The sequence below is a fragment of the Crocodylus porosus genome, unplaced genomic scaffold, assembly GCF_001723895.1.
Source record: "Crocodylus porosus isolate Cpor-Errol unplaced genomic scaffold, CroPor_comp1, whole genome shotgun sequence".
Classification (NCBI taxonomy): Eukaryota; Metazoa; Chordata; order Crocodylia; family Crocodylidae; genus Crocodylus; species Crocodylus porosus.
In genome coordinates, this window is record NW_017728886.1 from 191,502,064 (window position 1) to 191,526,407 (window position 24,344).

Genomic DNA, 24,344 nt, shown 5'->3' on the forward strand with positions numbered 1-24,344 from the left:
GTTTGGCCAAGAGGTGATCATGGGATACCAGATCAAAAGCTTTTTTTGAAGTCAAGATATATGACATCAATCTCTTCTCCCTCGTCCAGGTGATAAGTCTACCTATCAAAAATGTGTCCAACTACAGGTCACGTTAACAAGAAAATACAGACTACATGAGAATACTCTAAGGTGGATACATAACTGGTTGGATTATTGTGCTCAATAAGTAGTTATCAATGGCTCAGTGTCTACTGGGGAGAAAAAAAATCAAAAGGAATTCCCAAGGGGTCTGTCCTGGGTCTGGTATAGTTTACTATTTTCATTAATGATTTGGACGGTGAAAGCAAGTGCACACTTAGCAGATTTGCAGACACCAACTCGGGTAGAATAGCAGATACTCTCGAGAATATGAGCAGGATTCAGAATGATCTAGGTAGACTGGAGAAGCTGTTCAAAAATCAAACAGATAAAATTCAACAAAGACAAGGGCCAAGTCCTGAATTAGAAAGGAATAAGTGCACAGACAAGTACAGACTGGGAAATGATTCGTTAGGCTGTAATACCATAGAGAAAGACCTGCGGGTTACAGCGGAAGCACAAAGTGAATATGAGCAAACACACCAGTGTTCTCGTGTTAAAAAAAAAAAAAGCCAACAGAATACTGGGTTGTATTAACAAGAGTATTACTTGCAAGTCAAGGGGAAGCAATTTTCCTACTCTGTGTGGCACTGGCAAGGTCTCACCTGGAGTACTGTGTCCAGTTTTGGACCCCATACTTCAAGAAAAATGTGACAGATTGCAAAGATTACAGTGAAAGGTGAAAAAATGTAAGACCTAGAAAACCTGATTTATGACATAAGGCAGAAGAAACTAGCATTATTTAGTCTGGAGAAGAGAAGACTGAAGGGGGTATTTGTAACAGTCTTCAAATACCAGAAGCGAGATTAAAAACATGGAGATTACTCTGTAGCTGTAGAGAACAAGAGTAGGAAAATGGCTTCAAAATGCAGCAGGGGAAATTTAGGTTAGAGATTAGGAAGAACTTCCTTATTATGAGGGTGATTAAGAATTGGAACAGGCTCCCTAAGTTGGTTATGAAACCTCCATCCCTGGAAAAATTTCAAGAGCATGTTAGACGCTTGACTGGAAATGTTAAGTAAGGAATGATCCTGCTTTGAGCAAGGGACTGAACTCGATGCCCACATGGGGTCCTTTCCAACCCTACTTTCCTGTGGTCCCCTCCATCAAGAAAATGAAACATTTCTTTCTGCCCTCCTTTAACAAATGCATAGCAACACTCATATTAAGTACATGCCTCACAACAAAAACAGAGTCACCCTGTCAAACAATATACCTGCTGTACACACTTTCCCCTTCAGAGAAGAGGAAAAAAAACAAGCACGTGGCAGATGTGGATCCCAGTGCTCAGTAAGCTGCTGGAAAGTGCTTGGGTAAAATATACTAATCAATCACTACAGTAAAAACATATAAGCAACAAGCATAAAAAATGAATAGGCCTAGATGTGCAAAGACTTCTAACAGCAAAACTTTGCAAAAAGATGGAAGACAAGATCTTACAGTAGGGGCTGGTGACCCCTGGCACACGTGCCAGAGTGCAGCATGCAAAGGCATTTTGCTTGGCACGCACACTGAGGCAGATGGTAAGGAAGGGGTTTGGGCTGTGCTGCCAAAAGGATCAGGCCCCTCACAGCTCCCCTACCATCTGTCCCTGGCACCCCAACATCTTCTAAGTTGAGGTTGCAGGTATTTTGGGCACTCTGCCCAAAAGCACCGCTGAACCCTGATCTACAGTAAGGACCAAAGAAAGATGCATAATATTTAACCAGCCTTAAAAATCTGTATAGATGCATTTATTATATTCAATATGAAAATTAGGTAAAGCATCTGGTGACAATGATTTGGGAAATATTTCTTCACTAAAAACTGCAAATTGGAGAAGGAAAAAAAAAAAAATCAGACTTATTTAAAGCCACAGGGATGGACATAAAACAACGTATTAATATGGAAGATGATTACAGCTCTAGAAAAGGGAGCCAAACATTATATTGGGAATAATTTACCTTCAGTGTTAAATATGATTTTTTACACAATAAAATGCTTTTTAAGCTTTGATTACAATTTTTGTGCTGACTGAGGGTTGTAGTCAGTAATGAGCTTTTGCTTTTTCTGCTGTGTCAAGGATTTTAAGAACAGAACCAAAACCGTGCACCTAATGAAAGCTGAGCCTATATAATCTAATAGGTATTGATATATTGCATGATTATGTAACAAAATCAGTCTTGCTTATTCTTGCAAAAAAAAAAAAAGACTGCAAAATTTTAAGCTGCTTTGTAACCAGAGTCCTATCATGTTATAACAAAAGATAACTGGGAAATTAGAAACTTTTCTATTTATTTAAAATTATTTTTTAAAAAAAATCAGTTTTTATCAACAAAAATGTATATATAAACTCTAGAGTAAAGCCATCCAAGTGACTAAGATCACTTTGTGAAAAATCATTTTGTTAGTTCTTTCTAATGGCATCCTTCCTTCCCTTGCCAAAAGATGGCATTTTGATGTAAACAGTTTCTTTAGTAACTCCCTTCCTCAAAGAACAGTGCATTTTCAGATATATCAACCACCATGTGTGGGGAGGTATACTTACCTCCTCTTTTTACGGATGCAGAAAACAGATGCATAGGGCCATTTTAATTAGCTTCTAATTTTCACTACCTGATTAGTGACAAAATTTAGTCATTTATTCCCGATTTCAAAAGGTTCTGAATGTCTTAAATCAAAGTGCATTTTCAAAAATTTGGCCCCTTCTGACTTCTCCAAAGTTAAGTTGTTGAACTCACAAGAAATCAATCTTTAATACATAAAAGTAAATATTGATTATTTCTTTGTTGTTTTAATGATAGAGCAATGTTAATAAAAAGAAAAAGAGTTCAAACAAAGTGCCTCACTCATTACTTTTGGCTCAACCACTGAAAATCATTTTTCAAAAGTCTACTTAGGAAATTAAAATTATTGGCAAAAGCTGTGCTGTATTTTGCAGAAAGGGCCCTCTGGCCACAGCTGTCATTTTTACTTTTGGAATCACGATCTACCCATGGGTGCTGAAGTAGCTGGTAACTAACCGGCTCATTAGAAGTCAAGGACAAATTAAAAAACTCCATGGAAATGAGAACGTAACCCTAATATTATTTACCATATTCACTACACCACTCTAATATAAACAACGCAATTTCATTAAACATGTAGCTTTAAGCTAACGTGAAAACTACATTTAAAAAAAAACAACCCAACAACAACAGTTGTATATAGATTATAAAGACCAGAAAACAACAGACTCCTGACTATTGGGGTAAAGGTCCAGATTAAATACATAAAAATACATCTGTTTGCTTGGATCAGGAAACGTGTACAGAATCAGATATACATGTACTGTATTCTAAATATAAAAGCACAAAGAAAAGTACAATAATCACAGGAGTTCTACAGGCAGACAATGAAGGCAGTTCATCCTTGAAAATGTAGAAAAGCAGCATCAACATCTTTTTTACACATGTAACACTTCACACGCAGCATATGGTTCAACTGAGATGGTAACACTGTTGATATGATCTTTTCAAGCATAACAGAATCTTTTTTCCATTCAAATTCCTTTTATTTTAAGGGAAATCCTCTGGGTAAATAAAGAAAACCCTGAGCTCCAGCTCCCCTCCCCCAAAACACACACGCACAATCTCACAACTCATAGCTGGTCTTAGTTCAATAATCAAGTTCACTTTGAACTATTATAGTATTCTTGAAGATGACAGTTCTAATTCTACTCATGTATAACAGTTTTACAACAAAATCCATTTAAAAAAAATTACCTTAGATATACCACTAATACAAGAGAAGAATCAGACAGCACTGTGTAAAAGTATATACAGTGAATAGTTCAAATGTGGAGGGGTTGGGGGGGAGAGAGGGGGAGTTTAATGACATCAGGTATTTGCAAGTATTTTTAAAAGGCAACTAAGGCTTAAACGTCACTCATCCTAAAGTTAAGTGTAAAGGCATATATCGCAAGGAGCCACCGCTCTGCAGTTTAGCAAGGAGGGCACTGCCCTAGAACAGAGGGAGTCCTAAGTTATTATCCTTACTTCCAATCTTGCATTAAATAGCCATTGCATAAAATGGATGGAAGCCTACAAGGAATCTAGGAACCATTATGAAATTTTACCTACTTTGTGGGGCAAGACTGAATAGGATGACCACTGAGGGTGCAAACAGATGTTGCCCTTAGGCTACCATAATAATTTTTACAGCAGCACTAAGGGAAAGCAAACAGATGTCTATACCAACATTTCTCAACCTGTGCGTTGCAAGAATATACGAAAGGGTTGCAAATAGGCTTTAAAAATGGATTCTCCTTTAAGGAAGAAAAATGTGGGAAACTGGGTGCATCTACACATGATGCTACATCGCCATAGCGACATGCTGCAATGGCATACTTTATCGCTACAGTCACATAGTATCAGTGGGCACAAACTGCGATGCTGATGCTACCTCGCAGTAGCAATGAGCTATTTCGATATATCACATTGCTACTTTGCTATAGTACTTGCTTTAGGAGTTGCAATGCTAAATGACAGCACAGTAACAATTGCATGGTGGAGGGGGAGAAGAGAGCGGTGACATGTGGATGCTCCCACTGTAGCTTTTCCCTTGCAGAGTTCCAGCCTGCAAAGGGGCTGCTTGGGGACTCCCTTGCCCCACACACCCTTTGCCATTTGTTGCACCATAAATGCTGAAATTTGTGGCCCAACAAAAGCTGGTAATAATTTCTGCCACTTTATTATGGAAGGCATCTGTTACCTTTACAGCAAGAGACTGCAGGCAGCCCAGAGCTGCTTGCGCTCTCTAACTGTCCCAGGGCAGGCACACTCAGGGCTTGAGGGGCCCAATCCTGGGCCCAATCCTGCACCCCCCATAATTCCCATCCAGGATTGGCTAGAAGTACTTTCACCCTCTTATAGAAACACACCTCAGGATATCTCCAGGACACACCTCCGAAAACAGGGAACCCAGGCTTTCCCCAATTACAGAGACAGATCCCAGAGACTCCCTAGGGCACACATTATGCAAGTGGGGAACATGTTTCCTGTTGGCCCATCCATTGATCCTGTGCAACAACAAGCAACCCGTGTTGTACCCAAAAATGCAGATCAGCTGTGCTGAAATTCATCCCAGCACAGCCAATCTGCTTCATTTGGTGACATCTATTTAGACCCTTAGACAAGAGATACTCTGATACCTTAGAGGCAACAAAGATATTTTTTAATTGTTTGCATTAGCTGACGAGTTCTAGTTGTAAACTCCACGCATGCAAAAACTAATGCAGATCACCTAGGGTGCTTACAGATAAAAAAACAAAAAATCCCAGTGCTTTACCTTCAGCTTGGCATATGGCCCCACACCAAGTGCAGCACAAGCCCAGAAGAGGAATCGCATCAGTTTGACATGGCTCCCTGGTGCCTGTATAGCTCGAGCACTTCAGCGGGGCTTTTTGGCACTTCTATCTAATAGCCAATTGAATCAGCTATTAGATAAAAGCACTAAAAATCTCCACAGAAGTGCAGAAGCTATACAGATGTTGGGGAGCTGGGTCAAACTGATACAATTCCTTCTCCAGTAAAATGCTACTCCCCATTCCCCACCATGTCTGTCAGCATCCCTACATATAAAGACTTGGTTAGACAGCACTGCAGCAGTTTCTTCAACCACTCATTTTTTCATCTCAGTCACTGGACAAAACACCTTAAACAAAGTTCTAATTCCCGATTTGGTCACTTTTTGCCCCAAGAGCTACTATAAGACCTGTGGAAGAAGGCTGTACAGCTGCCTATAAGAACATTTGCAAAAGCCCCAAAGTAGGAACGAGTGTTGAGGGAGGAAAAGGGACCGCTGCATACACAACTGAGATCCACAGGACAGGCAGCCTGGTACCTTGGTCACGCTCTCCTACACCCCTACTGAGCTGTAAATTCTGTCTTGCCCCTTTCACAGGCATGGCACAGATTTTTGCCTCTGAACAGAATGTAGTTCACCTGGATGTGCAAAACAGACCCACACGTTCAGGAAAAAAAAAAATAAAAAAAGAAAGAAAGAAAGAAACAGAACAGATTAAAATGGAATACAGTACTTCACCCTCATTCTTTACATAAGGGAATTCACTAGCTGTCCAATAGCTGTGATTTATACATTCATTAAAAAGTAACAGTAGTGAAAAGGTCATTTCATTTGCATATTAGGTGCCCAAGTCATCTTCTATGGTTTTGCAGATGTATTGCAACTAAAATGGCAACAAATCAACATTCTTGGGCAAGACGCGGTAATTAAGTTATTATCTTATAAATCTTTTTGTCATAGATCGGTCCATGTCTGATGTCCATTTTAAAGATGTCTCAAACACTTGGAATGTGTTCTCATGAGCCACTCATGCACTCTGGGAGCTAAAGAGCAGGCCCGAGACATGGAACTCCTGGAAATTCCACGCCCTACTGCACAACAATGTTTCAGATGTTGCACTCTCTCTCCCTATCACCGCAAAACACCTGCAAAATACGAAAAATATACGAGTAAATCTCAGCCAACTTTCTGATTGTGCAACCAGCTTTGAAGAAGAGCTCAAAAGCAAAAAACCACCACATCCATCGGAAAGCGGACTAAGTCTGAATAGCAACCGGCAAGCTATTTGAGCATTTGTTGGGTGCAGCAGAGCAGTTAAGGCACCTTGCTATAGCTCCAGGACCCCAAGTTTGAACCTCAATCCAAACGCTGCCCTCAGTATTGCTCTGGCATGATTTCTTTGATATATGCATGTTCTGAACTAGGTTACCACAAATCATTTGAGAGAAAATATTCAGTTAATGTAATTATTCAACAATACGCAACCACATCTGTGAGGCTTCTCAGCTGCCACAAGCCTTAACTACCTTGTGTGTGTCAATTAGCAACTCCAGCTTCTGGCAGCAGCTTGTACAATGTAATCAGGTTAAAACAATTTGGGGTTTTTTGCTGGTAAAATAAACCAAGTTGAGCATTTTGTATGCTTTACATTTATGTTATTGTGATATTTCAAAAATTTCATTTCATAAAGTATCATTTTTTTCTCTCTAAATTGCTGTGTTAAACCGCTACAATCTTTACATGCCATTTGCTTTAAGGTACACTTAGTCTTGGCCAGCAAATGCATCACTAAAGAAAAAGACTACCCCATTCTGGTTTTGGTAGATATAACAAATCAAACCTTGAAAAGTTTACCTTCAGAGAAAATGAAAAAGCAAACCAAATCAAACAAAGCAATGTTCTCCTTCAATGGAATGTCAGCATTTTATGTTAGGGACTATATATTTCCCATTTCACACCTGGGGTGTTTATGTTGTACTGGGCTGTCTGGTAGGGGAGCACCACTTGACTATTCATTCCCATTCTATGCACAGCAGCCACAAACTATAATGTAAGTATTTGGTGAAGCCCAAGACATGCCCCAATCCTTCCTCAGGAACTTAATGTCTGGCATACTTATGAGACAAACTACATTATGGTTTTGGAATTAGGTGCCTGCAGGGCAAGAACAAGTGGGTAGGGAATGGTTTCACTGCAGAGCATCTAGGACAATCCAATTCAATGTAGACATGTACACAATAGACATATGGCTGAGGGTGCTATCAGGCTCATGCAAAGTCCTCACATCATCCGCATTCCTAAGGTTTTTTTTTAAAGCAAAAGCGTGCCCTGATCAGTTGAGAGGCCATAGCAAAAAAGTAAGGAACTATATTAAATCCTCCCCAGGCAATACTTATTTCCTATGCCTATTACCATTCATTTTTATTTGGAAAAATTAAATGTTATCCACTCTAACCCTGACAAAAACATGAAGGAACCAAAAATCAAACTCCATATGTATTCCATTGGGTTTTAACTTAAAGACAGAAAAAGAAAAAAAGCAGACACCACACTAGGATGGTTATCAGTTTGTCACGACACACTCATTCTGAACAACAACAAAAATATGTGGAGTTCATTTCACAAGCTATTTAGAGTTTGCATTAGAGGATTTAGGGCATTTGTATGGAGGAAAATAAGAAGTGTAGTTCAATCCTTGTATAATAGGAAAAAACTTCAATCATCATTTTCATTGTGCTTTATAACAGAAAAACAGACACCTTACTATCCCCTGCAGTGTCCCTAGCAGGGAATTGGAGCACAGACTTCATTACAGAATATCGATCTTACTAAACAAAGGGTTCTGAATTTATTGATCAGTTCCAGCTAAACCCCTAACTGTTGCCAAACCATGATATGCAGTTCTGCAAATCAAGAGAGCAACACAACACTTTTTCCTTTTAGTCAACCAAAATATCAGTTCTCTTACAGCCCATAAAAGAAGTTACATGATTAACCTACAAGCAGGCAGCATATAGCATTAATACAGGGTAGCAGAGCCAGAATTCAAACTGCTGCTGTAATACCTGAAAGTTTAGGACTTTAAACATATTGAGCTTGGTTAGCTTAATTTGTATTTAAGCAGGGCAAGAATTTCTATCCTCCTACTCAATAAGCTTGCTTTTCATTTAAAATAAACCTAATAACCACATGCAGATTCAGGACCGAATATTCCAGATATACTTTCCCGCTTCCCCACATTGCTGCCTCAAAGGACCTCAACTTTTGACACAACTTTATATTCCTTTCAAGGAAAATAGTTACATTCCATTTCCTTTCAGTCTTTTCTTATTCTAGATAACTGAAGTGTCACAGCCCTTATTCAATTCTGGATACTTTGCTATAAGTGACCCTTACTCATGCATGTACTTTGGCTGCCCACTAAATACAGTGAAACAATTGAATGAGCATCAGCTCTCCTATGCAATAGATGGTAGATTTTATGATAAGGATAGTTTTCCCCAAGAAAGTGGAAGGGGAAAACAAAACAAACAAGACTTTCCACTAGTTCCAGAGATACTGTATACTTGGGAATCTGCTGCCTTGCTCTCTACAGCTTAGTCACATTTTCCAGAGTACGCTGACATGCTAACCATCGCTGGCTATAACACTTCGGTTAACACAGCTATAATACTTCCTATTTCAGTGTGATATCTAGCACTGGACAAGTATATTTACTTATCCCCTATACCATTCTTAAAAACAATCCCTCACCGGGAACGACCAAAGCTTATATATATTTAATTTTTGACATGGGTCTGTTAAGTGCAGAAACCAATAGTCTGTTTACATGGATGTTTTCTTTGCATCCAATTGCCAGTTTACTTGTATTTGTGTATCAATTTTCAAGCTAATTAGAGAACATCACTGAGCCCATTATAGAAAGTAACCAAATCCTTTATAAACAGCCTTCAAATGCTATCTTCATCTCCACTCAAAACAATTAGTGTATATTTACTTCACATTTTAAACAGCACAGAATCAAAATTTTAAAACACTTTAACAGATTGTATTGCTACTCTGTCATCTTATAGATTACAAATGATGCGTTTTAAGGACTCATAACTTGCCCCTTTAAAAATCCATTAAGCTGAAAACTTGCACATAAGGCTTAAGAAAACTGCCTGCCTACAACAAGCAGGAATAATTCAGATCAATGTCTTTAGAACTTACACTTACTTTTAAAACCAGAATGAAATCTAGACTTCATAGTTGCAATGATCATACACTGCAAGAACAAGCTTCCTCCTAGAAGACTTTGTCTTCAGGCAGAGATGGCCATAATTTCTATTACTGGTCACAGTTTTGCCAAACTATAGCAAATCATAAGTGACTTTTCTGAATTTTTCTGCTTTGATTTCAGAACCCTGTAGGCAACTTTGAAAATGACAAGAATCAGGTCATCTCCATTCAGCTGCTCCTCTCCATCTTCATTTTGCCCAGAGCCATGCCAACAGGGGGAGCGAGCCAAATTAATCGATGGAACTAGGTGCCCTGGCTCTCAGAGACGATCTGCAGCCAGGCTTATAAACGAACTACATTGACTACTGTTATTTGCAACCAATATGAAATCTATATTCAGGTCTCCAACACATCCAAGCAGTGAAGCACACACTATCGAAAAGGAGTCATTCATGGCTTTCAGATCCTCAATTGTATGGCCCTGGCATACAAAAAAAACAGTTGGTGAGGAAGGAGGTGCAGCCAATGGTAGAAGACCTTGAACTTAAAAATAAATAAATAAAAACATAGGATATCACGTATACAGAACAAGGCAGCAGATACCCAAGTATATAGTACCCCTGGAACAAAAACAGCATACCCACATTTTCTAGAGTACAGTGATACACTGACTGTCTCTGGCTATACCACCTCAGTTACAAAAGCTATAATATTTCTTGTTTTAGAGTGATATTATCTAATACTGGACAGGCATATTTATAGTGAAGCTTCACTCTGCCACAACTTCCTTTTCTGCTCTTGACACACTCCTTTTACCCTTTCCTGCACCCTTTTCCATCAACAAGCCCTCTTCCCTGTAGGCTAGGAGGCTGATTTTTGACAGAGGGGAAGTAATGTGGGTGAGAGAGACCTATTTTTGGTAGAGATAGCTAAGTTAGAAATGCTTTATTCACAGAGGAAGTTCACCATGGAAAATTTCTGGCTGGTGTAATTTCAATTTGCACCACAAAGGACCAAGAGACAAATCAAGCCCTTGTCAGTAAGATACTAGTAACATTAATCAAACCTTTGGTTTTCTTCATGTAGGTTAGGATGCCTTTTACAATAGATCCCAATACTAAAACATGAATTTCTCTGCAGAGATGTCAAGGACAGAGGCCTTCACCAACTTTGATCTCACCTCACTATCAGAGGCCAAAGGGCATGGCTACATCCTGAGAGTGGCATTCCAGAGCATGCCCTTGCCTACCCATGTATGTAAAACTTGAAAATATGCTTGTGAAGCTGCTTCAGAGTGATCTCCAACCATTACTCACAAGCACGCTAGAGACCAAGGTCTTGAGAGCAGTGGCAGGCAAGATGCCCTGAAGAGATGTCATAGGCATATTTCCAGGTTTGGGGCAGGTAAGAAGGGACAGGATGCTTGGAAACGGTCCAAATCCAAAAAAAGTAGCAGCTGTATAACTGACTGATAAAAAGCTGTCTCTCAAATTTCCCTTTGGAAAATCAGTTGCAGCATAATAGTCCAGGAATCATTTGGGAGGGATGGTCTATTACTGATTCACTTAGCTTGCAGCAAGACTGCCATATCAGTGGCAACTAGTGTAGCTTCTCAAGTTCCAGTGGAATGGCGGTTTCATGTTATACGAGCTGCAACTTATTCATGACTGATGTTTTCACACCCAAATAAATGGCATTATAGAAGCTTGGTGGATAACAGCAGTGAGTGCATGCATGCACACTCACTCACACAGTTGGGAAGGATAGCATTGGAGGAAAAAGGTGGCAACAGATTAGAGAAGTCAAGAATATCTCTGTTTGTTCCCAGGGCATGTTGGTGAAAAAGAAGAGGGAAAAGAACAAGAGTGATGTCATGGGGGGAGGGGAAGTCTGCTGTAGGCTGTCAAGTCAGTAAGGAGAGAAGGATGGGACATTCTTCAAATAAAAAGAACTTTTGAATGACTAACGAATTGACAATCAAGAATGACAACAGAAAGGGGGGGGAGGGGAGAAGAGGTGAAGGCCAGTGGTGCTGGCCTTGCCCGCACCTCTATCCCCTGTCATGGCACCACTCCACTGTCACACTTTGTCCCTACCATCCCCTTCAGCCATCTTCCCAAGCAACTGCTGCCTCCAAGAACTGGGGCTGAGCAGGGGTGCAAGGCCAGTGCTGCTGGCCTCACGCTCCCCACCCCCGCTCCATCCCCTCCATCATGGTGGCACTCTGCCCCTGCCATCATTTCCCCCCGCCCTCCAGCTCCACATCTGGCCCCACACCACCCCCCTGCCCCACCATCATTCTTGACGGGCAATTTGCCCCACGCACAGCACTGGCTGGAGCCATGCCCCCTGAGAGCGTTACAGACAGACGGACAGACTAAGCCCCTTTACACGCACACTAGCCAACTGTCCATCAAGTATAGAGGAGTGGGGGAAGGAGAGGGCTGGGATGGAGTGCTACCACCTAATGCCCCATGCTGCTGCTGTTCTGCCTCTTGCAGGGAGCAGGGTGTGGGAGCCGAGCCCAGCGCTGGACTTGGCTCCCACACCCTGTCTGGTCCTCAGTGCAACTTCAGAATCATGGCAGTGCTCACCCATGCTTGGAGCACTCTGATTGGCTGTTTCCGTCAGCCAATCAGAGTGAGAGTGAGAGCAAAGTGCGACAGACAGACAGACTTCTATATATTCTAATATTATAAAAAACTAAGTCTGTATGTCTTATGAAGGATTTAACTTCCCTGATACCTGCTGGATGAATAATACAGCAAAACATAAGACATGTTTAGAGGACAAATCTCTTTCAGAAAGTTCAGGATAGAAGTAGGGGGTCATCTATCTTGGATTTTGTTCTACTCAGTAAGGGAGAAGAGAAAACTTGGGAGGCAGTGATCATGGTATGATAGCATTCACAATCCTTAGAACAGGAAAACAAGAGATTAGCAGAACTTCAAAAGGGCAGTCTTTGGCAGATTCAGAGAAAGAGTAGGTAAGATCCCATAGGTACACAAGATTGAAGGATAAAGAGGTCCAGGAGAGCTGATAAAGGACACGGTGTATCAGAAATTCAATAAGAAGCTATTCCAACATGGTGGAAAGATAAAAAGATCAATGTGACTACACACAGAGCTTCCTAGCTGCCTCAAAAAAAAAATCGAGAGAAAAACATAGTCAGTGAAAGGAAGGGTGTATCATTAAGTACATATATACCAAGGAATAACAACAAGATGGGGTGACTAAATCAGAAAAGTACAACCAAAAATGAGATGCAACTGGCAAGAGATGCTAAAAGCAATAAGAAGGGGTTCTATAAATACGCCAGAAACAAAAATGCAGAACAAAAAACTTTGGATCCATTACTCAATAGCAAGTGTGAATGTATTAACAAAAGATACAGAAGGCAGGACTGCTCACAGACTACTTTGCCCCAGTCTTTACAAGATCTCACCAAATTGTAACCAAACAGTTAACAAAATTAATATACACAAAGAAGCTGACAAGTGGAAGAACATAATCTCAAAATAGTCTGTCACAAAACTGTTGAAAAATCTGTAAGAATGTGAAATAAGCAAGCCTGGCAAAATTCATCTGAGGATTAAAAAGGAGCAGGCTAAAAGATCTGAAATCTGAGTCCTCGGCAATAATTTGTGAAGTTGTGAAAAACAGGTCATGTTCCAAAAGACTAAAGGAGGGCTAACATAGTGCCAATCTTTTTTTTTTTTTTCCTTTTAAACAAAAGATGGGGTGGGGAACTCAAAATATAGAAAATTATAGACTAGCCAGGGTGACTGCAATACCTGGGAAGTTATTGGAGCAAAATCATTAAACCATCAATTTTTAAACAGGTAGAGGAGAAAGGGATGATCAGTAGCAACCAACAGGATTTGCTAGACCTACGTTATGCCAAACCAAGCCAAGCTGACAGCCTTCTTTGACAGGGGCTTGGTGAATGGAGCGAATGCAATGAACTTAATACACCTGGATTTTAAAAATACTTTTGATACAGTCTCATTTGACACTTTATAAGTAAACTAAGGAAGTGTGGGCTACACAGAATTACTATCATTAGGTGGATATATATATAATTGACAGGTTAACCACAAGCAAAGAGTAACTATAAATGGATCAATGTTAGAATTGCAGAAGGTTTCAAGTAGTGTTCCACAGGAATCTGTTCTGAGGTCCAGTGCTGTTAGCATTTTTATTAATTACGTGGATTAAAGCACTTCCTAACCAAGTTTGCAGATGACAGAAAATTAAGACGGCTTGCAAACACTTCGGAGGTTTAGATTATAGAATTCCAAAAGAACTTGATTAACTGGAGACTTGGGCTAGAGAGAATTAAATGAAATTCAAAGACATGCTGCACGCACCAAGGGAAGAAAGACTAAATGCACAAATAGAGTGGGAGTTGACTGACTAACCAGCAACACTGCCAAGGATCTGGGTGTTTTGCTGTAGGGTTGTCTAACTAGAGGCCTATGGGCTACATTTGACCCCTGATGGGGTTAATCTGCAGCGCTCAAACTCCTGATCCAGGCACCACTCCTCCAACTACTTTCTACATACTGCTACCAGTCTCCAGGCTCTCTCTCCCTCCTCCTGCTTCTGTTGCCTGCTCCCCCACCCCAGGGCCAAGGTAGGTGCCCTGGGAGCTCAACGAGTGCATGATGTAGAGGGTGGGGCAGGGCACACATAGTTCACAGAGAGGGAGCATATAGTGCAATGCAGCAAGGGTAGGGACAGGGCTCAAGGCATAGCATGCAGCCCCCAGCCACTCAGATGCTGGACAGCCCTATTTTGTTGAATCACAGACACAACACCAAGTCACAAAAAAAAGCAAGTGATCTGGATGAGCAGTATATATATAAGATGCACGAAGAGATAATACCACTACAAAACACTGGTTAAGACTCAGTTGGAGTAATGTATTATTTTCTGAGCTTTGCATTTTAAGAAGCATGTAGTGAAACTGAAGAGGATCTAGAGGAAAGTAAGGAAGATGGTAAAGGGATATAGTGTAAGAAGTACAAGAAAAAGTTGAGAGAACTAGGCATGTTTAGTTTGAAGAAAAAGAGATTAAGGTGGAAAACATGATAACAGTTTTCAGATATTTGAAAGGCTGCTATAAAAACGGAAAACAACTGCAGGGGGTAAGACACAGAGCAGTGGGTTTATTCTGAAGCAAAGTCTATTTACATTTGATCTTAGAAAAAAAGACAGAACAAAACAAGTAAACCTTCCTTACTATTTGAACAGTATGGAAATGGAATGAGCTGCCTAGAGAAGTTGTAATCTTTCAATGGAGGTTTGCAAAAAGAGGCTGGATAAGCATTTCATAGTTTCATAGTTTCTAGGGTCTGAAGGGACCTGAGCAGATCATCAAGTCTGACCCCCTGCCATGGCAGGAAAGAGTACTGGGGTCAAACGACCGCAGCAAGGTGTACATCTAGCCTCCTCTTAAAGACCCCTGCATCACTTCACTTAGAAGTTGGTTCCAGATCCTAGCCGCCATGACAGTGAACTAGCGCTTCTGTATGGTTGGCCTTCCTGACTGCATCCCTGCACTTTGGCAATGACCCTGCATTTGTGGAAGGGGCTGGCTCTTGAGATTCCTTCCCATCAGATAATTGTATAAATAAACAAAGCAAGAACTGAGGTAAAAACCTGTGTTACTGAAGCTAAGTCATCATTAGTAAGGACAATCAACACTTTCCTATATAATTCTGACTGCTGTGTAAGATTTTCAGTTTAGTTCAGAATCCAAAATTGCAAACTTACAACAATTAGTGAGTATATATATCCTTGATCAGCGAAAGCCAAACCATGACTACACTGCCTTCAAGCTCTTTTTCCTTTGTCTAGAAGAGTAGCTTCCATTCTGCTAGAGTTGATCTTCATGCAGTTCTTCCTTGTGCATGCTCCAATCTTGACCAAATAGCGAGTTCCCTAGATTTCCTAGTCATACTAATGAAACAGGAGGGTTTTTTGTACTGGTAACATGGAAGGTAGCCTCTACCAAATGTGACATCTTGATGTTATTGCTGGCTGCAAAGATGGGACAGATATACGAGTACTGCTGCCATTTGAATCTATACTGTCTCCTAGTAGATGCATGCAATATTAGATAAAATTGGGAAGAGGGATAGCCTTGAGGGGTTCTTCCATCAGTCAGGACTAGAAGATCAGTTTCTCATGACTACATTCACATTACCCATTTCCAAAAAACATTCAAATCATTTTTCTGAGTTTCCCTAGACCCCTGCCATTTCCTTTCAGATGCATAACACCGATATGCAACTGCCCGTATTGAATCCTGGGGAGAAGCCCAGGAATACCCACACTCCCCCCAATCCAGCCCAATCTAGGAGCTCTTAATACTCCCATATTCCTTTTCTATGGTCTTTTATTCTCCCTACCAAGACAGGGGGCTGTGTACTCTCACCCATACTCCACAACAGGATCCTCCAACCCTCCCCCTCAACTCCATCCATTCCAGTGCCCTATACAACTGCAGTTCTCCCTCTCACCCGACAGTGGGATACCCATTCCCTCCCATGCCAAGGGATTTGTCAGCCTCTACCCTGCACCATCACTCTCATTTCCTGCCATAGAAGTTCGTCTGCTTATGCTTCCATCCTTCCCTTGCCAGGGGCTGTAAACACTCTCCCCATAACACACACTGTTCTTCCTGCCCTCTAGGATATAAATCCTTTGGTGTTCTAGTATGCTAAACGCAACTGCATGGATGGAGAGCTGACAGCTGAGTACTGCCATGCTGGAAAGTATTCTTTCACTACTTCACAGATACAGATAGTGAAGAGGTGTTTAGCAGACCACAACAAACAATTGACAGGGGCTCCATGTAACCCCATCTCTTCTTTTTCTACACCTACATTCCATCAAAATCAATAAGGTTGTACCTAGAACATTTCCTGAAATTTTGGAATCAATCACGTATAGCTTTCAAAAAGTTATCATCTCACAGGCAGCCAAATGCCGTAAGACTGAACAAAACCTGGCCACCAAGAATGAATCCGGTTCACTGAACTGAGGTGAACTAAAAAGCAGCTCAAAATATATTTGGTTTTGTTGATTGGCACCTGTAGCACAGTATGATTTCATTTAATGTAGTCAGTAAGTATTTAGCTAATACTGGAATTCATTTACATTTAGTATGGTAATATTTTCTGTAATACAAGGTTTTTTTCCTATAATATCAGTTCAATATGATGCTTTAGTAATTTTGTCTTCTGGGTTTCTACAGAGATGACAAGTCAACAAAAGATGCATTGTAGTCCTAAATGATAGAACAGAATATATAATGACACACACAATGTGGAACTCAACAGGATTTCACTTAGGAATTATGTGAACACGGTTTGGCTTACTTGAGTTCACGTTCTGTTCGTTCCAGTACCCTTTTTTCTTTTTTTAAGATTCCCCTCTCACTTGTTCTCTGTCACTCATTTCCCACTTAAAATGGCTAGATCATCAGCCTTCTCTATCCTGCCCTTCCACGCAATTCTGCTCTAGCCATTCCTTCCAACCTTCCCTAGCAAAGGGATCAGGCCTGGAGAATCTGTTGCAGTGATCCTAAGTCATAGCAACCCCTCAAGCATCATTACTAGCTGGCAGAGTTTAAGCAGCCCCATGACTGCACCAAATCATATTAGGAAAGTAAAACTGGGACTGACTTTACAGACTGACAAACTTTGCAGTCCCCTGTTGAGCTGCACCTGGGGCTTACTAGACACAACAGAGAATTCAGCCCTCAAGGACGCTCCATTTCACATCCTTATGAGCCACTCTTCATACTGTTAAAGGGAAACTGGAATACAGCAAGCAAATTAGTTCCCACCCGCAAAACCCCCAGATAAATGCAGCATGAACAAACTACAATAAACTGTAACATTACTGGATTTGTATTAAATTCAATTTCTCTGTAAACAGATTTTCACCATATCAAAATTTACTATAAGCCACTGTGCTAAAACCAGGAACAGCATATTATTTTCAGGATTTTTTTGAGACAGAAATATTTAAAATTCATGTATTCCACTAGAGAAATAAGCTTCAATTGATGCAATATTTGTATAACTCACTGAACCTAATATGTCTTCTCTTCATACCCTCCATTTTCAGCATTTACTTCACAGTGAAACGTAAAACAAAACGTAACCCGGAGCTTTAAAAAGTTAAATATTCAGTATTTTCATTTAGCTCCAATTGGCTAAAATTTTACACATAATAAAGCCACATAGATGACAACTCCCCCTGAAAATGTGGGTGCTTATGCTGATACAAATTTTACATCCAGTGACAACCAGCAGCACTGATGCACACAACGGGACTTACTTGACCAATATGTATACCTTCTGTGGACCACAGGTTGAAAACCACAGCTATACACCAAATCAGAAGCAAGCAGTATACATGCTCCATATACCAGACCCAGATTCTATCCCCTGGCACATGCACCCAACTTCCTTCCACTGCCACCCTCCTCCATAGCCAAACTCACAAACCCCAAGCCCCACTTAGCTGGTAGGAACTGGGCCACAATTTCTCTTGCAGGGCTAGGTGGGGCCCAGCCATGACCCCTCCCCATAATGGGGCCAAGCCACTTCTCCTTCCTCCCACAGGGCCATATCCCCTACAATTGTAAAACCAGGCTGTCCCCTGCACCCTTCTGTATGGCCGGATGGTGCCTGTCATGTTCCCCCCGGCACTAGATCAGGACCACTGGCCACACCAGCCCACAGACCAACCAGGCATTGCCCACCCAGCTTGTGACAGAAAATGGTTAAGCACCACTGATGTAAGGGACTGACTCTTTATACTGTTTCATTATCACAGATTTTACTAATTGTTTACAGAAGTATTCTGGTTCCTACATCACATCTATGTAAAAGAAGTGCATCACCACTGAAAAGGGAGCCCAAAATCATGGTGCAGTAGTTTGTGTTTATACTTAGGACTTAGCAGAATTAGCTATGTAGACCTGCAGTAAACTTTAACTAGCAAGCGATAAAAGCACCCAACACCAACACCACGTTTGTACCACTTGAAACCTTGAAAAGGATGTGCAAGACTGAGGCATGATATGCAAGACATAACTCTTTGAAAGTCCCTAAAAGCCACAAATCAGCAAATGCTGTAACCCTAAAATGTTTCTGAAGCGTGGGAGCAACAGCACATCAGTGGCAAGATGCCAAAGAAGCAGGCAATAATGCCTTTCCCGTAATTTAGAGCTACGTCCCACTCATTCCAATCACTGCCCGATTTTTTGTTGGACTTGGCAACTTGCTGTGTTTTTTTCCCCGTAGCATACTCAATTGGTTCCTCCTGCTCTCTCACTGTGCTCTCGCACAATGACCGATGTCGTGAATTTCTTTGCTTCTCTCCCCCTTCTTCCCTCCCTCTAATGTAATAAATCTCATTATTTCACTCTTCCTTTTTTTAACAACCTCCTCCTCCCTGTTCCCCAGTGCCCCTTTCCATTTTTCCCCATTCACCAGAAACCGAGTTTTTCTGAGCGTGCCAGGGTGGAATTCCATGAATTTGCTCTATGCAGCTGGGCTGCAAGTACACTGCAGTAAGATGAATGAAGTGGGAATAAAGAAAATATGCGTGGGACACTGGACTGCTACCTGAGACTGCTTATACAGACGAACAGTTCCCAGTGATACCTCTGTACCCCCATGGGGAAAAAATACATTAGGAGATGTTGTGGAAATAAAGAGGGAACTATTCTGAACAAGAGGCAAGCATATTTCAAGAAATTACCTAGCTCAGGTAGTAATCTTTTGAGAACAGCATTTCAAAATGACAGCAAAACTAAATATATGTCAAAGCTATACAATGATGGACTGCATGTTTACATGTAGCCAACAACTTGTATGCATGATGGAATTTTTAAAAAGAATAATGATTACAGTAATTAATTCCTCAAGTCTTTTTTTAATCTAGTTCATTCTGCTCCTCACATAATATTAAACATATTGTATGCTTTGTACTTTTTTCTATTCCTTCTTCCCTAAAACATCATCATCAAAATAGCTGCTTCATTAAAATTCATGTAATTTACTGGAACAACTGAATAGTTGGAAGAAATGTTAAGACAATTTGGGGGGCAAAAACACCTTTCCTCACATCTGGAAAATATGGAGATACAGCCTAAAATCTCTTCAAAGGTGGCTCATCCATTTTAGCTTCACCCACAACAAATTTATCTTCATAAGCTAACACTGCCTCTAAACCATGGGTACAGCCTCCACACAAAGATAGCTTTCCCCAATATACCAAGCCCTCCATGAGTCATCTTGGAAAAAAAAAAAAAGGCTTTTTAGAATGCACCATAAAACCTTCACTATACCTATATACCTTTTTCATCATCTGAACTGAACATCTGGATATACCTACTTCTTTCTAATTTCATCTACCATCCTTCTATCAAATTATCTCTGAAATACTAATATCAACTATCTAGAAGCCATAATCTACATCCAGATGGCCCTATAAACAGAAAGCATTTGATGAAGCAAACCCTCTACTTCCAAAAGCTTATGCCACCTCTTTCTGATTTACTTAGTCTGAACTCATGCAGAAGGCAGGATAGATTACCACCTTACAAACTAACACAGGTAAGTACATCACCCTATAAACAGCCATATACCCAAAAAAAAAGAAAAGATCATGGGTCAACGTACTTCTTTCCACAAAACTAATAAACTGCCCATATATATCAAGAAAGTTGTAATGTATAGCAAGCAAACGACAAGACCTGAGGAAAGGCATTTGGGCCCAACCGCTTGTCTAACATCTCCCCCTACTAGGAATGCACCAATAGAGATTTTTGGGGCCAATACCAATAGCCAATTTTTAAGGCCAATACCAATCCTATTTTCAATACCAGCCCGGCAGCTGGAAGAGCTCTCCAGCTGGTAAGTCTGGTGGGGTGGAAGGAGAAGGGGGAGGAAAGGGGCATGGGGAGGGAGGACAGATCAAGGCCCCCGTGGTGAGGGAGGAGTGGGGCTGGGACAGAGACGTAGCTCATCCGGGGGATGCAGGGGTGGTGGGGTGGCTCCTGCCACTGTGCACCACTTGTCCAGGAGCCACTCATCCAACAGTCACCCACTCATTTGGTGGCTTCCACCGCTCATCTGGGAGAGCATAGGGGGAAGGGAGGAGGAGGAGGCATGTGCCCTGGATCTATGCAGAGTGGGGTGGGGCAGGCTCTTCTCAGCAGGGGCTGGGCTGGGCTGCCCTCAGGGCGGGTGGGACTGGGAGGGGGCTACAGCGGTAGGGCTGCAGCCATCCCAAAATTCACCGTAGCTCCCTCCAGTCCATCTCCCAGCACTACCACCACCCACCTTGAGCACAGCAAGGCCCAGCCCCAACCTGCCAGGTAGAGCTTGGTGCATCCCCAGCTCACCCCACGCAGATCTGAGGGCACACACTGGTGCCCCATGCCCTCAGAGACGAGCAGCGGAAGCAGCGGTGGGAGCCACCAGACCAGCAGCTCCAGGACGAGCAGTGCACAGTGGTGAGAGCTGCCCTCCATTCCCATGCCCCCAAACGATGGCTCCATTCTGTACCCCTCCTGCCCGGGCAGTGCTTGTCCCAGCCCCTGCTCCAGCCCCACTCCTCCCTCACCACGGGGGCCTTGATCTGCCCGGTCCCTGCCCCTTCTACTGCACCAGACTTACCAACTGGACAGCTCTTCAAGCTGAAATCACGGGACATTTATTGGCGAAATTATTGGCCCATCAGGCTGATTTCTGATCCAGACAATTTTCTTTATATCGGTGCCAATCCAATATCAGACCAATGTATTAGTGTACCTCTACCCCCTGCTATATAGTTATCCCAATAGAAAATATTTAAAAAAAAACCCCTCTTGTTGCTCACATGTTCTCTAGACTACCATAGCTACACCATTATTCCAACCCTACCTTACTTTACTGAACAAAGACACTCTACCAGAGAAACAGACCATCTCTTTGAACAAGCCACCCAAATATTTTTTTACAAACATATAATACCTCACACTCCTGGTTGTCGCATGACACCACACAGCAACCTATAAGGAAGATCATTGCACAATAACTAAATATACTTGACAGGAATCACAACTTGAAGGAAATATTCACAACCCTCAACACCCCATAGTTTTCATATAACCCTCAACATAGCCAAACCCATCAGAAGCAAACTCTATGCTAATCAACAAGCACCAACCAGAATAGGAACCTGCCCAAACAGCAAATGCCAAGCCGGGCAACATACTTCCACCATCACTTCAAACAAAACTCCATACAGCAAAACTATCAGAATATATACATCCTACAGTGCTTATCACCAAATGTATTATGTCTCATTTTGTGTACCAGTAGCCTCATGGAAACTAACCTAGTAAGCTATGCTCCAGAATGACTCTTGCAGAAAAATGGTAAAGGACAGGAAAAAAACCATCTCCTAGTGGAAGAATACTTTCTACAGAAAAGGTGTTCCATCTCTAACCTCACATTCCTTGTCCTTCAGGGAAACCTACACAAAACCTTTAGAAGACTGGCTTGGGAGCAAAAAATTAATAACTGAAATGGAAATCTCTCCCAAGTATACAGATGATTCAACAACCATCATGGCTACAATAATATTACTGTATATTGTATTTGTAATATCTTTCAAGAGAAGATCAGCTGTATTACTTCACATATTATATTCAGTTAAAAAGTAATGAAATATTATGGGGACAGCTAATGAGTAGGAAAGTCCTATGACTATGATACTATGTAGACAGTCCATTCCTAGCATCTGACAAAGCACACTATTCCTTATGAAAGCTTATGCATTTCCAATTTAGTCAGTTTGCAAGGTACAACTCTATCCTGCCTACTGTCTGAGTTCAAACTAACAGAGAACTACTGATCAAGACCAGTTTAGGGTAATGACAGAGTCACTATAATCAGATGACCTACACAAAAATTACTTGGGTACCTAAGTTCAAGTCTTAGTAAACAGGTATTCACTTCAAAGTCATTAAAAATATCATCATAAAGAGCAAAAACCTGGCTGGAAATGTTAAAAGGAAAAAAGTCTGTCCATGGAGACTGACTAGCACAGGATGAGAATGACGCAGGCAGAGCAGACTTCATAGTTTCTATTTCTGGAGTTTCTGGGTACTACTGTAAAACATTAATTCATGCATAGGAAGAGAAGGAGAATGAAAAGCAAAAAAAGACAAAACACAAAACCTTCTTACTGCTAGCCAATTGCCAGACTAGTACCAAAACATTTTTTCAATTATTTCAATAATTTCTAAGCTTCTACTTTTTAATAAATCAATACATAAATCTGTAATGAACAGCATATACTTGCTTGAAGTGAAACAGAAGAATAACAACTCGAGTTCTAATACTCTAAAGGTGATCAGTTCCTCATTCAAGTTTCCATGATGCTTTGTGGTGTTAAAAGTAAGTTTGTAAAAATATAAATTAAAAGGAGATAATTACATACAGTATGTTAAATCAAAACTAAAGCTTTTGGTCCCAAGAATCCATTTGTTTTGCAGCTTAATTTAAAAGGTCTCTTTATTTAAATGGTTTGATCTGCATAGCCATATTGATATGGAAGAGAAACAAAGAATGAAATTAAATTAGTCCTAATTTAAGATGTATGTGAAACTGCCTGAAACCAATTTTCTTGGTCAGCTCCACCACTTCTAAAATTAGCTGGAAAGCAATTTCTTTGATACTCACTTAAAAAGAGCAAAATTAACACATTTCTTAAATATTAGATTTCTAGGGATAATTACAACTCCACTAAAATGCATCTATTTGGGAGTAATTCTGCATACTAATAATGTCTCAGCAAATACACTGGCTTGAATGCTAAAAAGAAAAAGCAAGCTGGAAGAGAAACACAAAGAACTTGATATTGAGTCTCCAATCCTGAGGATCCCTGTGCTTATGTAGAGCCCAAATGGCTTCAGTTGGATTCTGCATGTAGATGAAGAACTCTGCATCCGTGTTTTTCAGAGTTCACTGTTCGATCTGGACTTTGTTAGATTCAATCTGGGCACCCTGCCATTTTGGCATCGATATGCACTAGGGCAAAGCAGAGCCACACTACCCAGGAGAGTGCCTTCCACATGTTCCAGTGCTCAGGAAGAACATGCACACTACTACATCTCTTAAAGGGATACATCATGCTCCCCTTAAATCCACACAACTGCAAATTGCATTGATTAGTGCACACAGTGCAAGTCCACAGCTTTTTCTGCACCTTTTCTGACCCAAATTGAGAACACTGCATGCCTCATGGAATAGTAGGGAAAAGTCTTCAGTGTCATCCTGAACATTAAGCAACAGGTATAACTGCAGTCTTTACATAGGTCACCAAGTGGAAAATAAAGTAATCTTTTTCCATACTCCCCACTGACTGCTCAATACAGGCTGGTGACATGTTAATAAAGCAATTATTGAGAGATAATATATTAAGAAACGCAGCCAAACATGAATTCTATGCTGAGAAGCACATGGGAGGGAGATTCAAGGGAAGATTTGCTAGAACTCAAGTATTTTCAAGTTCTTGCCAGTGGGAGGGTTACATGTTTTTTAAAGTCAACAAATTTTCCTTGAAGTCCCACAGCAGTATTTTGCATAAACAAAGAAACA

The 24,344-nt window shown here is 41.0% G+C and overlaps 1 protein-coding gene across 1 annotated transcript in view; it reads right to left on the reverse strand.

Annotated features, from left to right (window-relative positions):
* The window catches only part of CDH2 (cadherin 2), a 188,292-nt gene that overhangs the window by 151,366 nt on the left and 12,582 nt on the right, over positions 1-24,344 (reverse strand). The gene's annotated exons all lie outside the window — the stretch shown is intronic.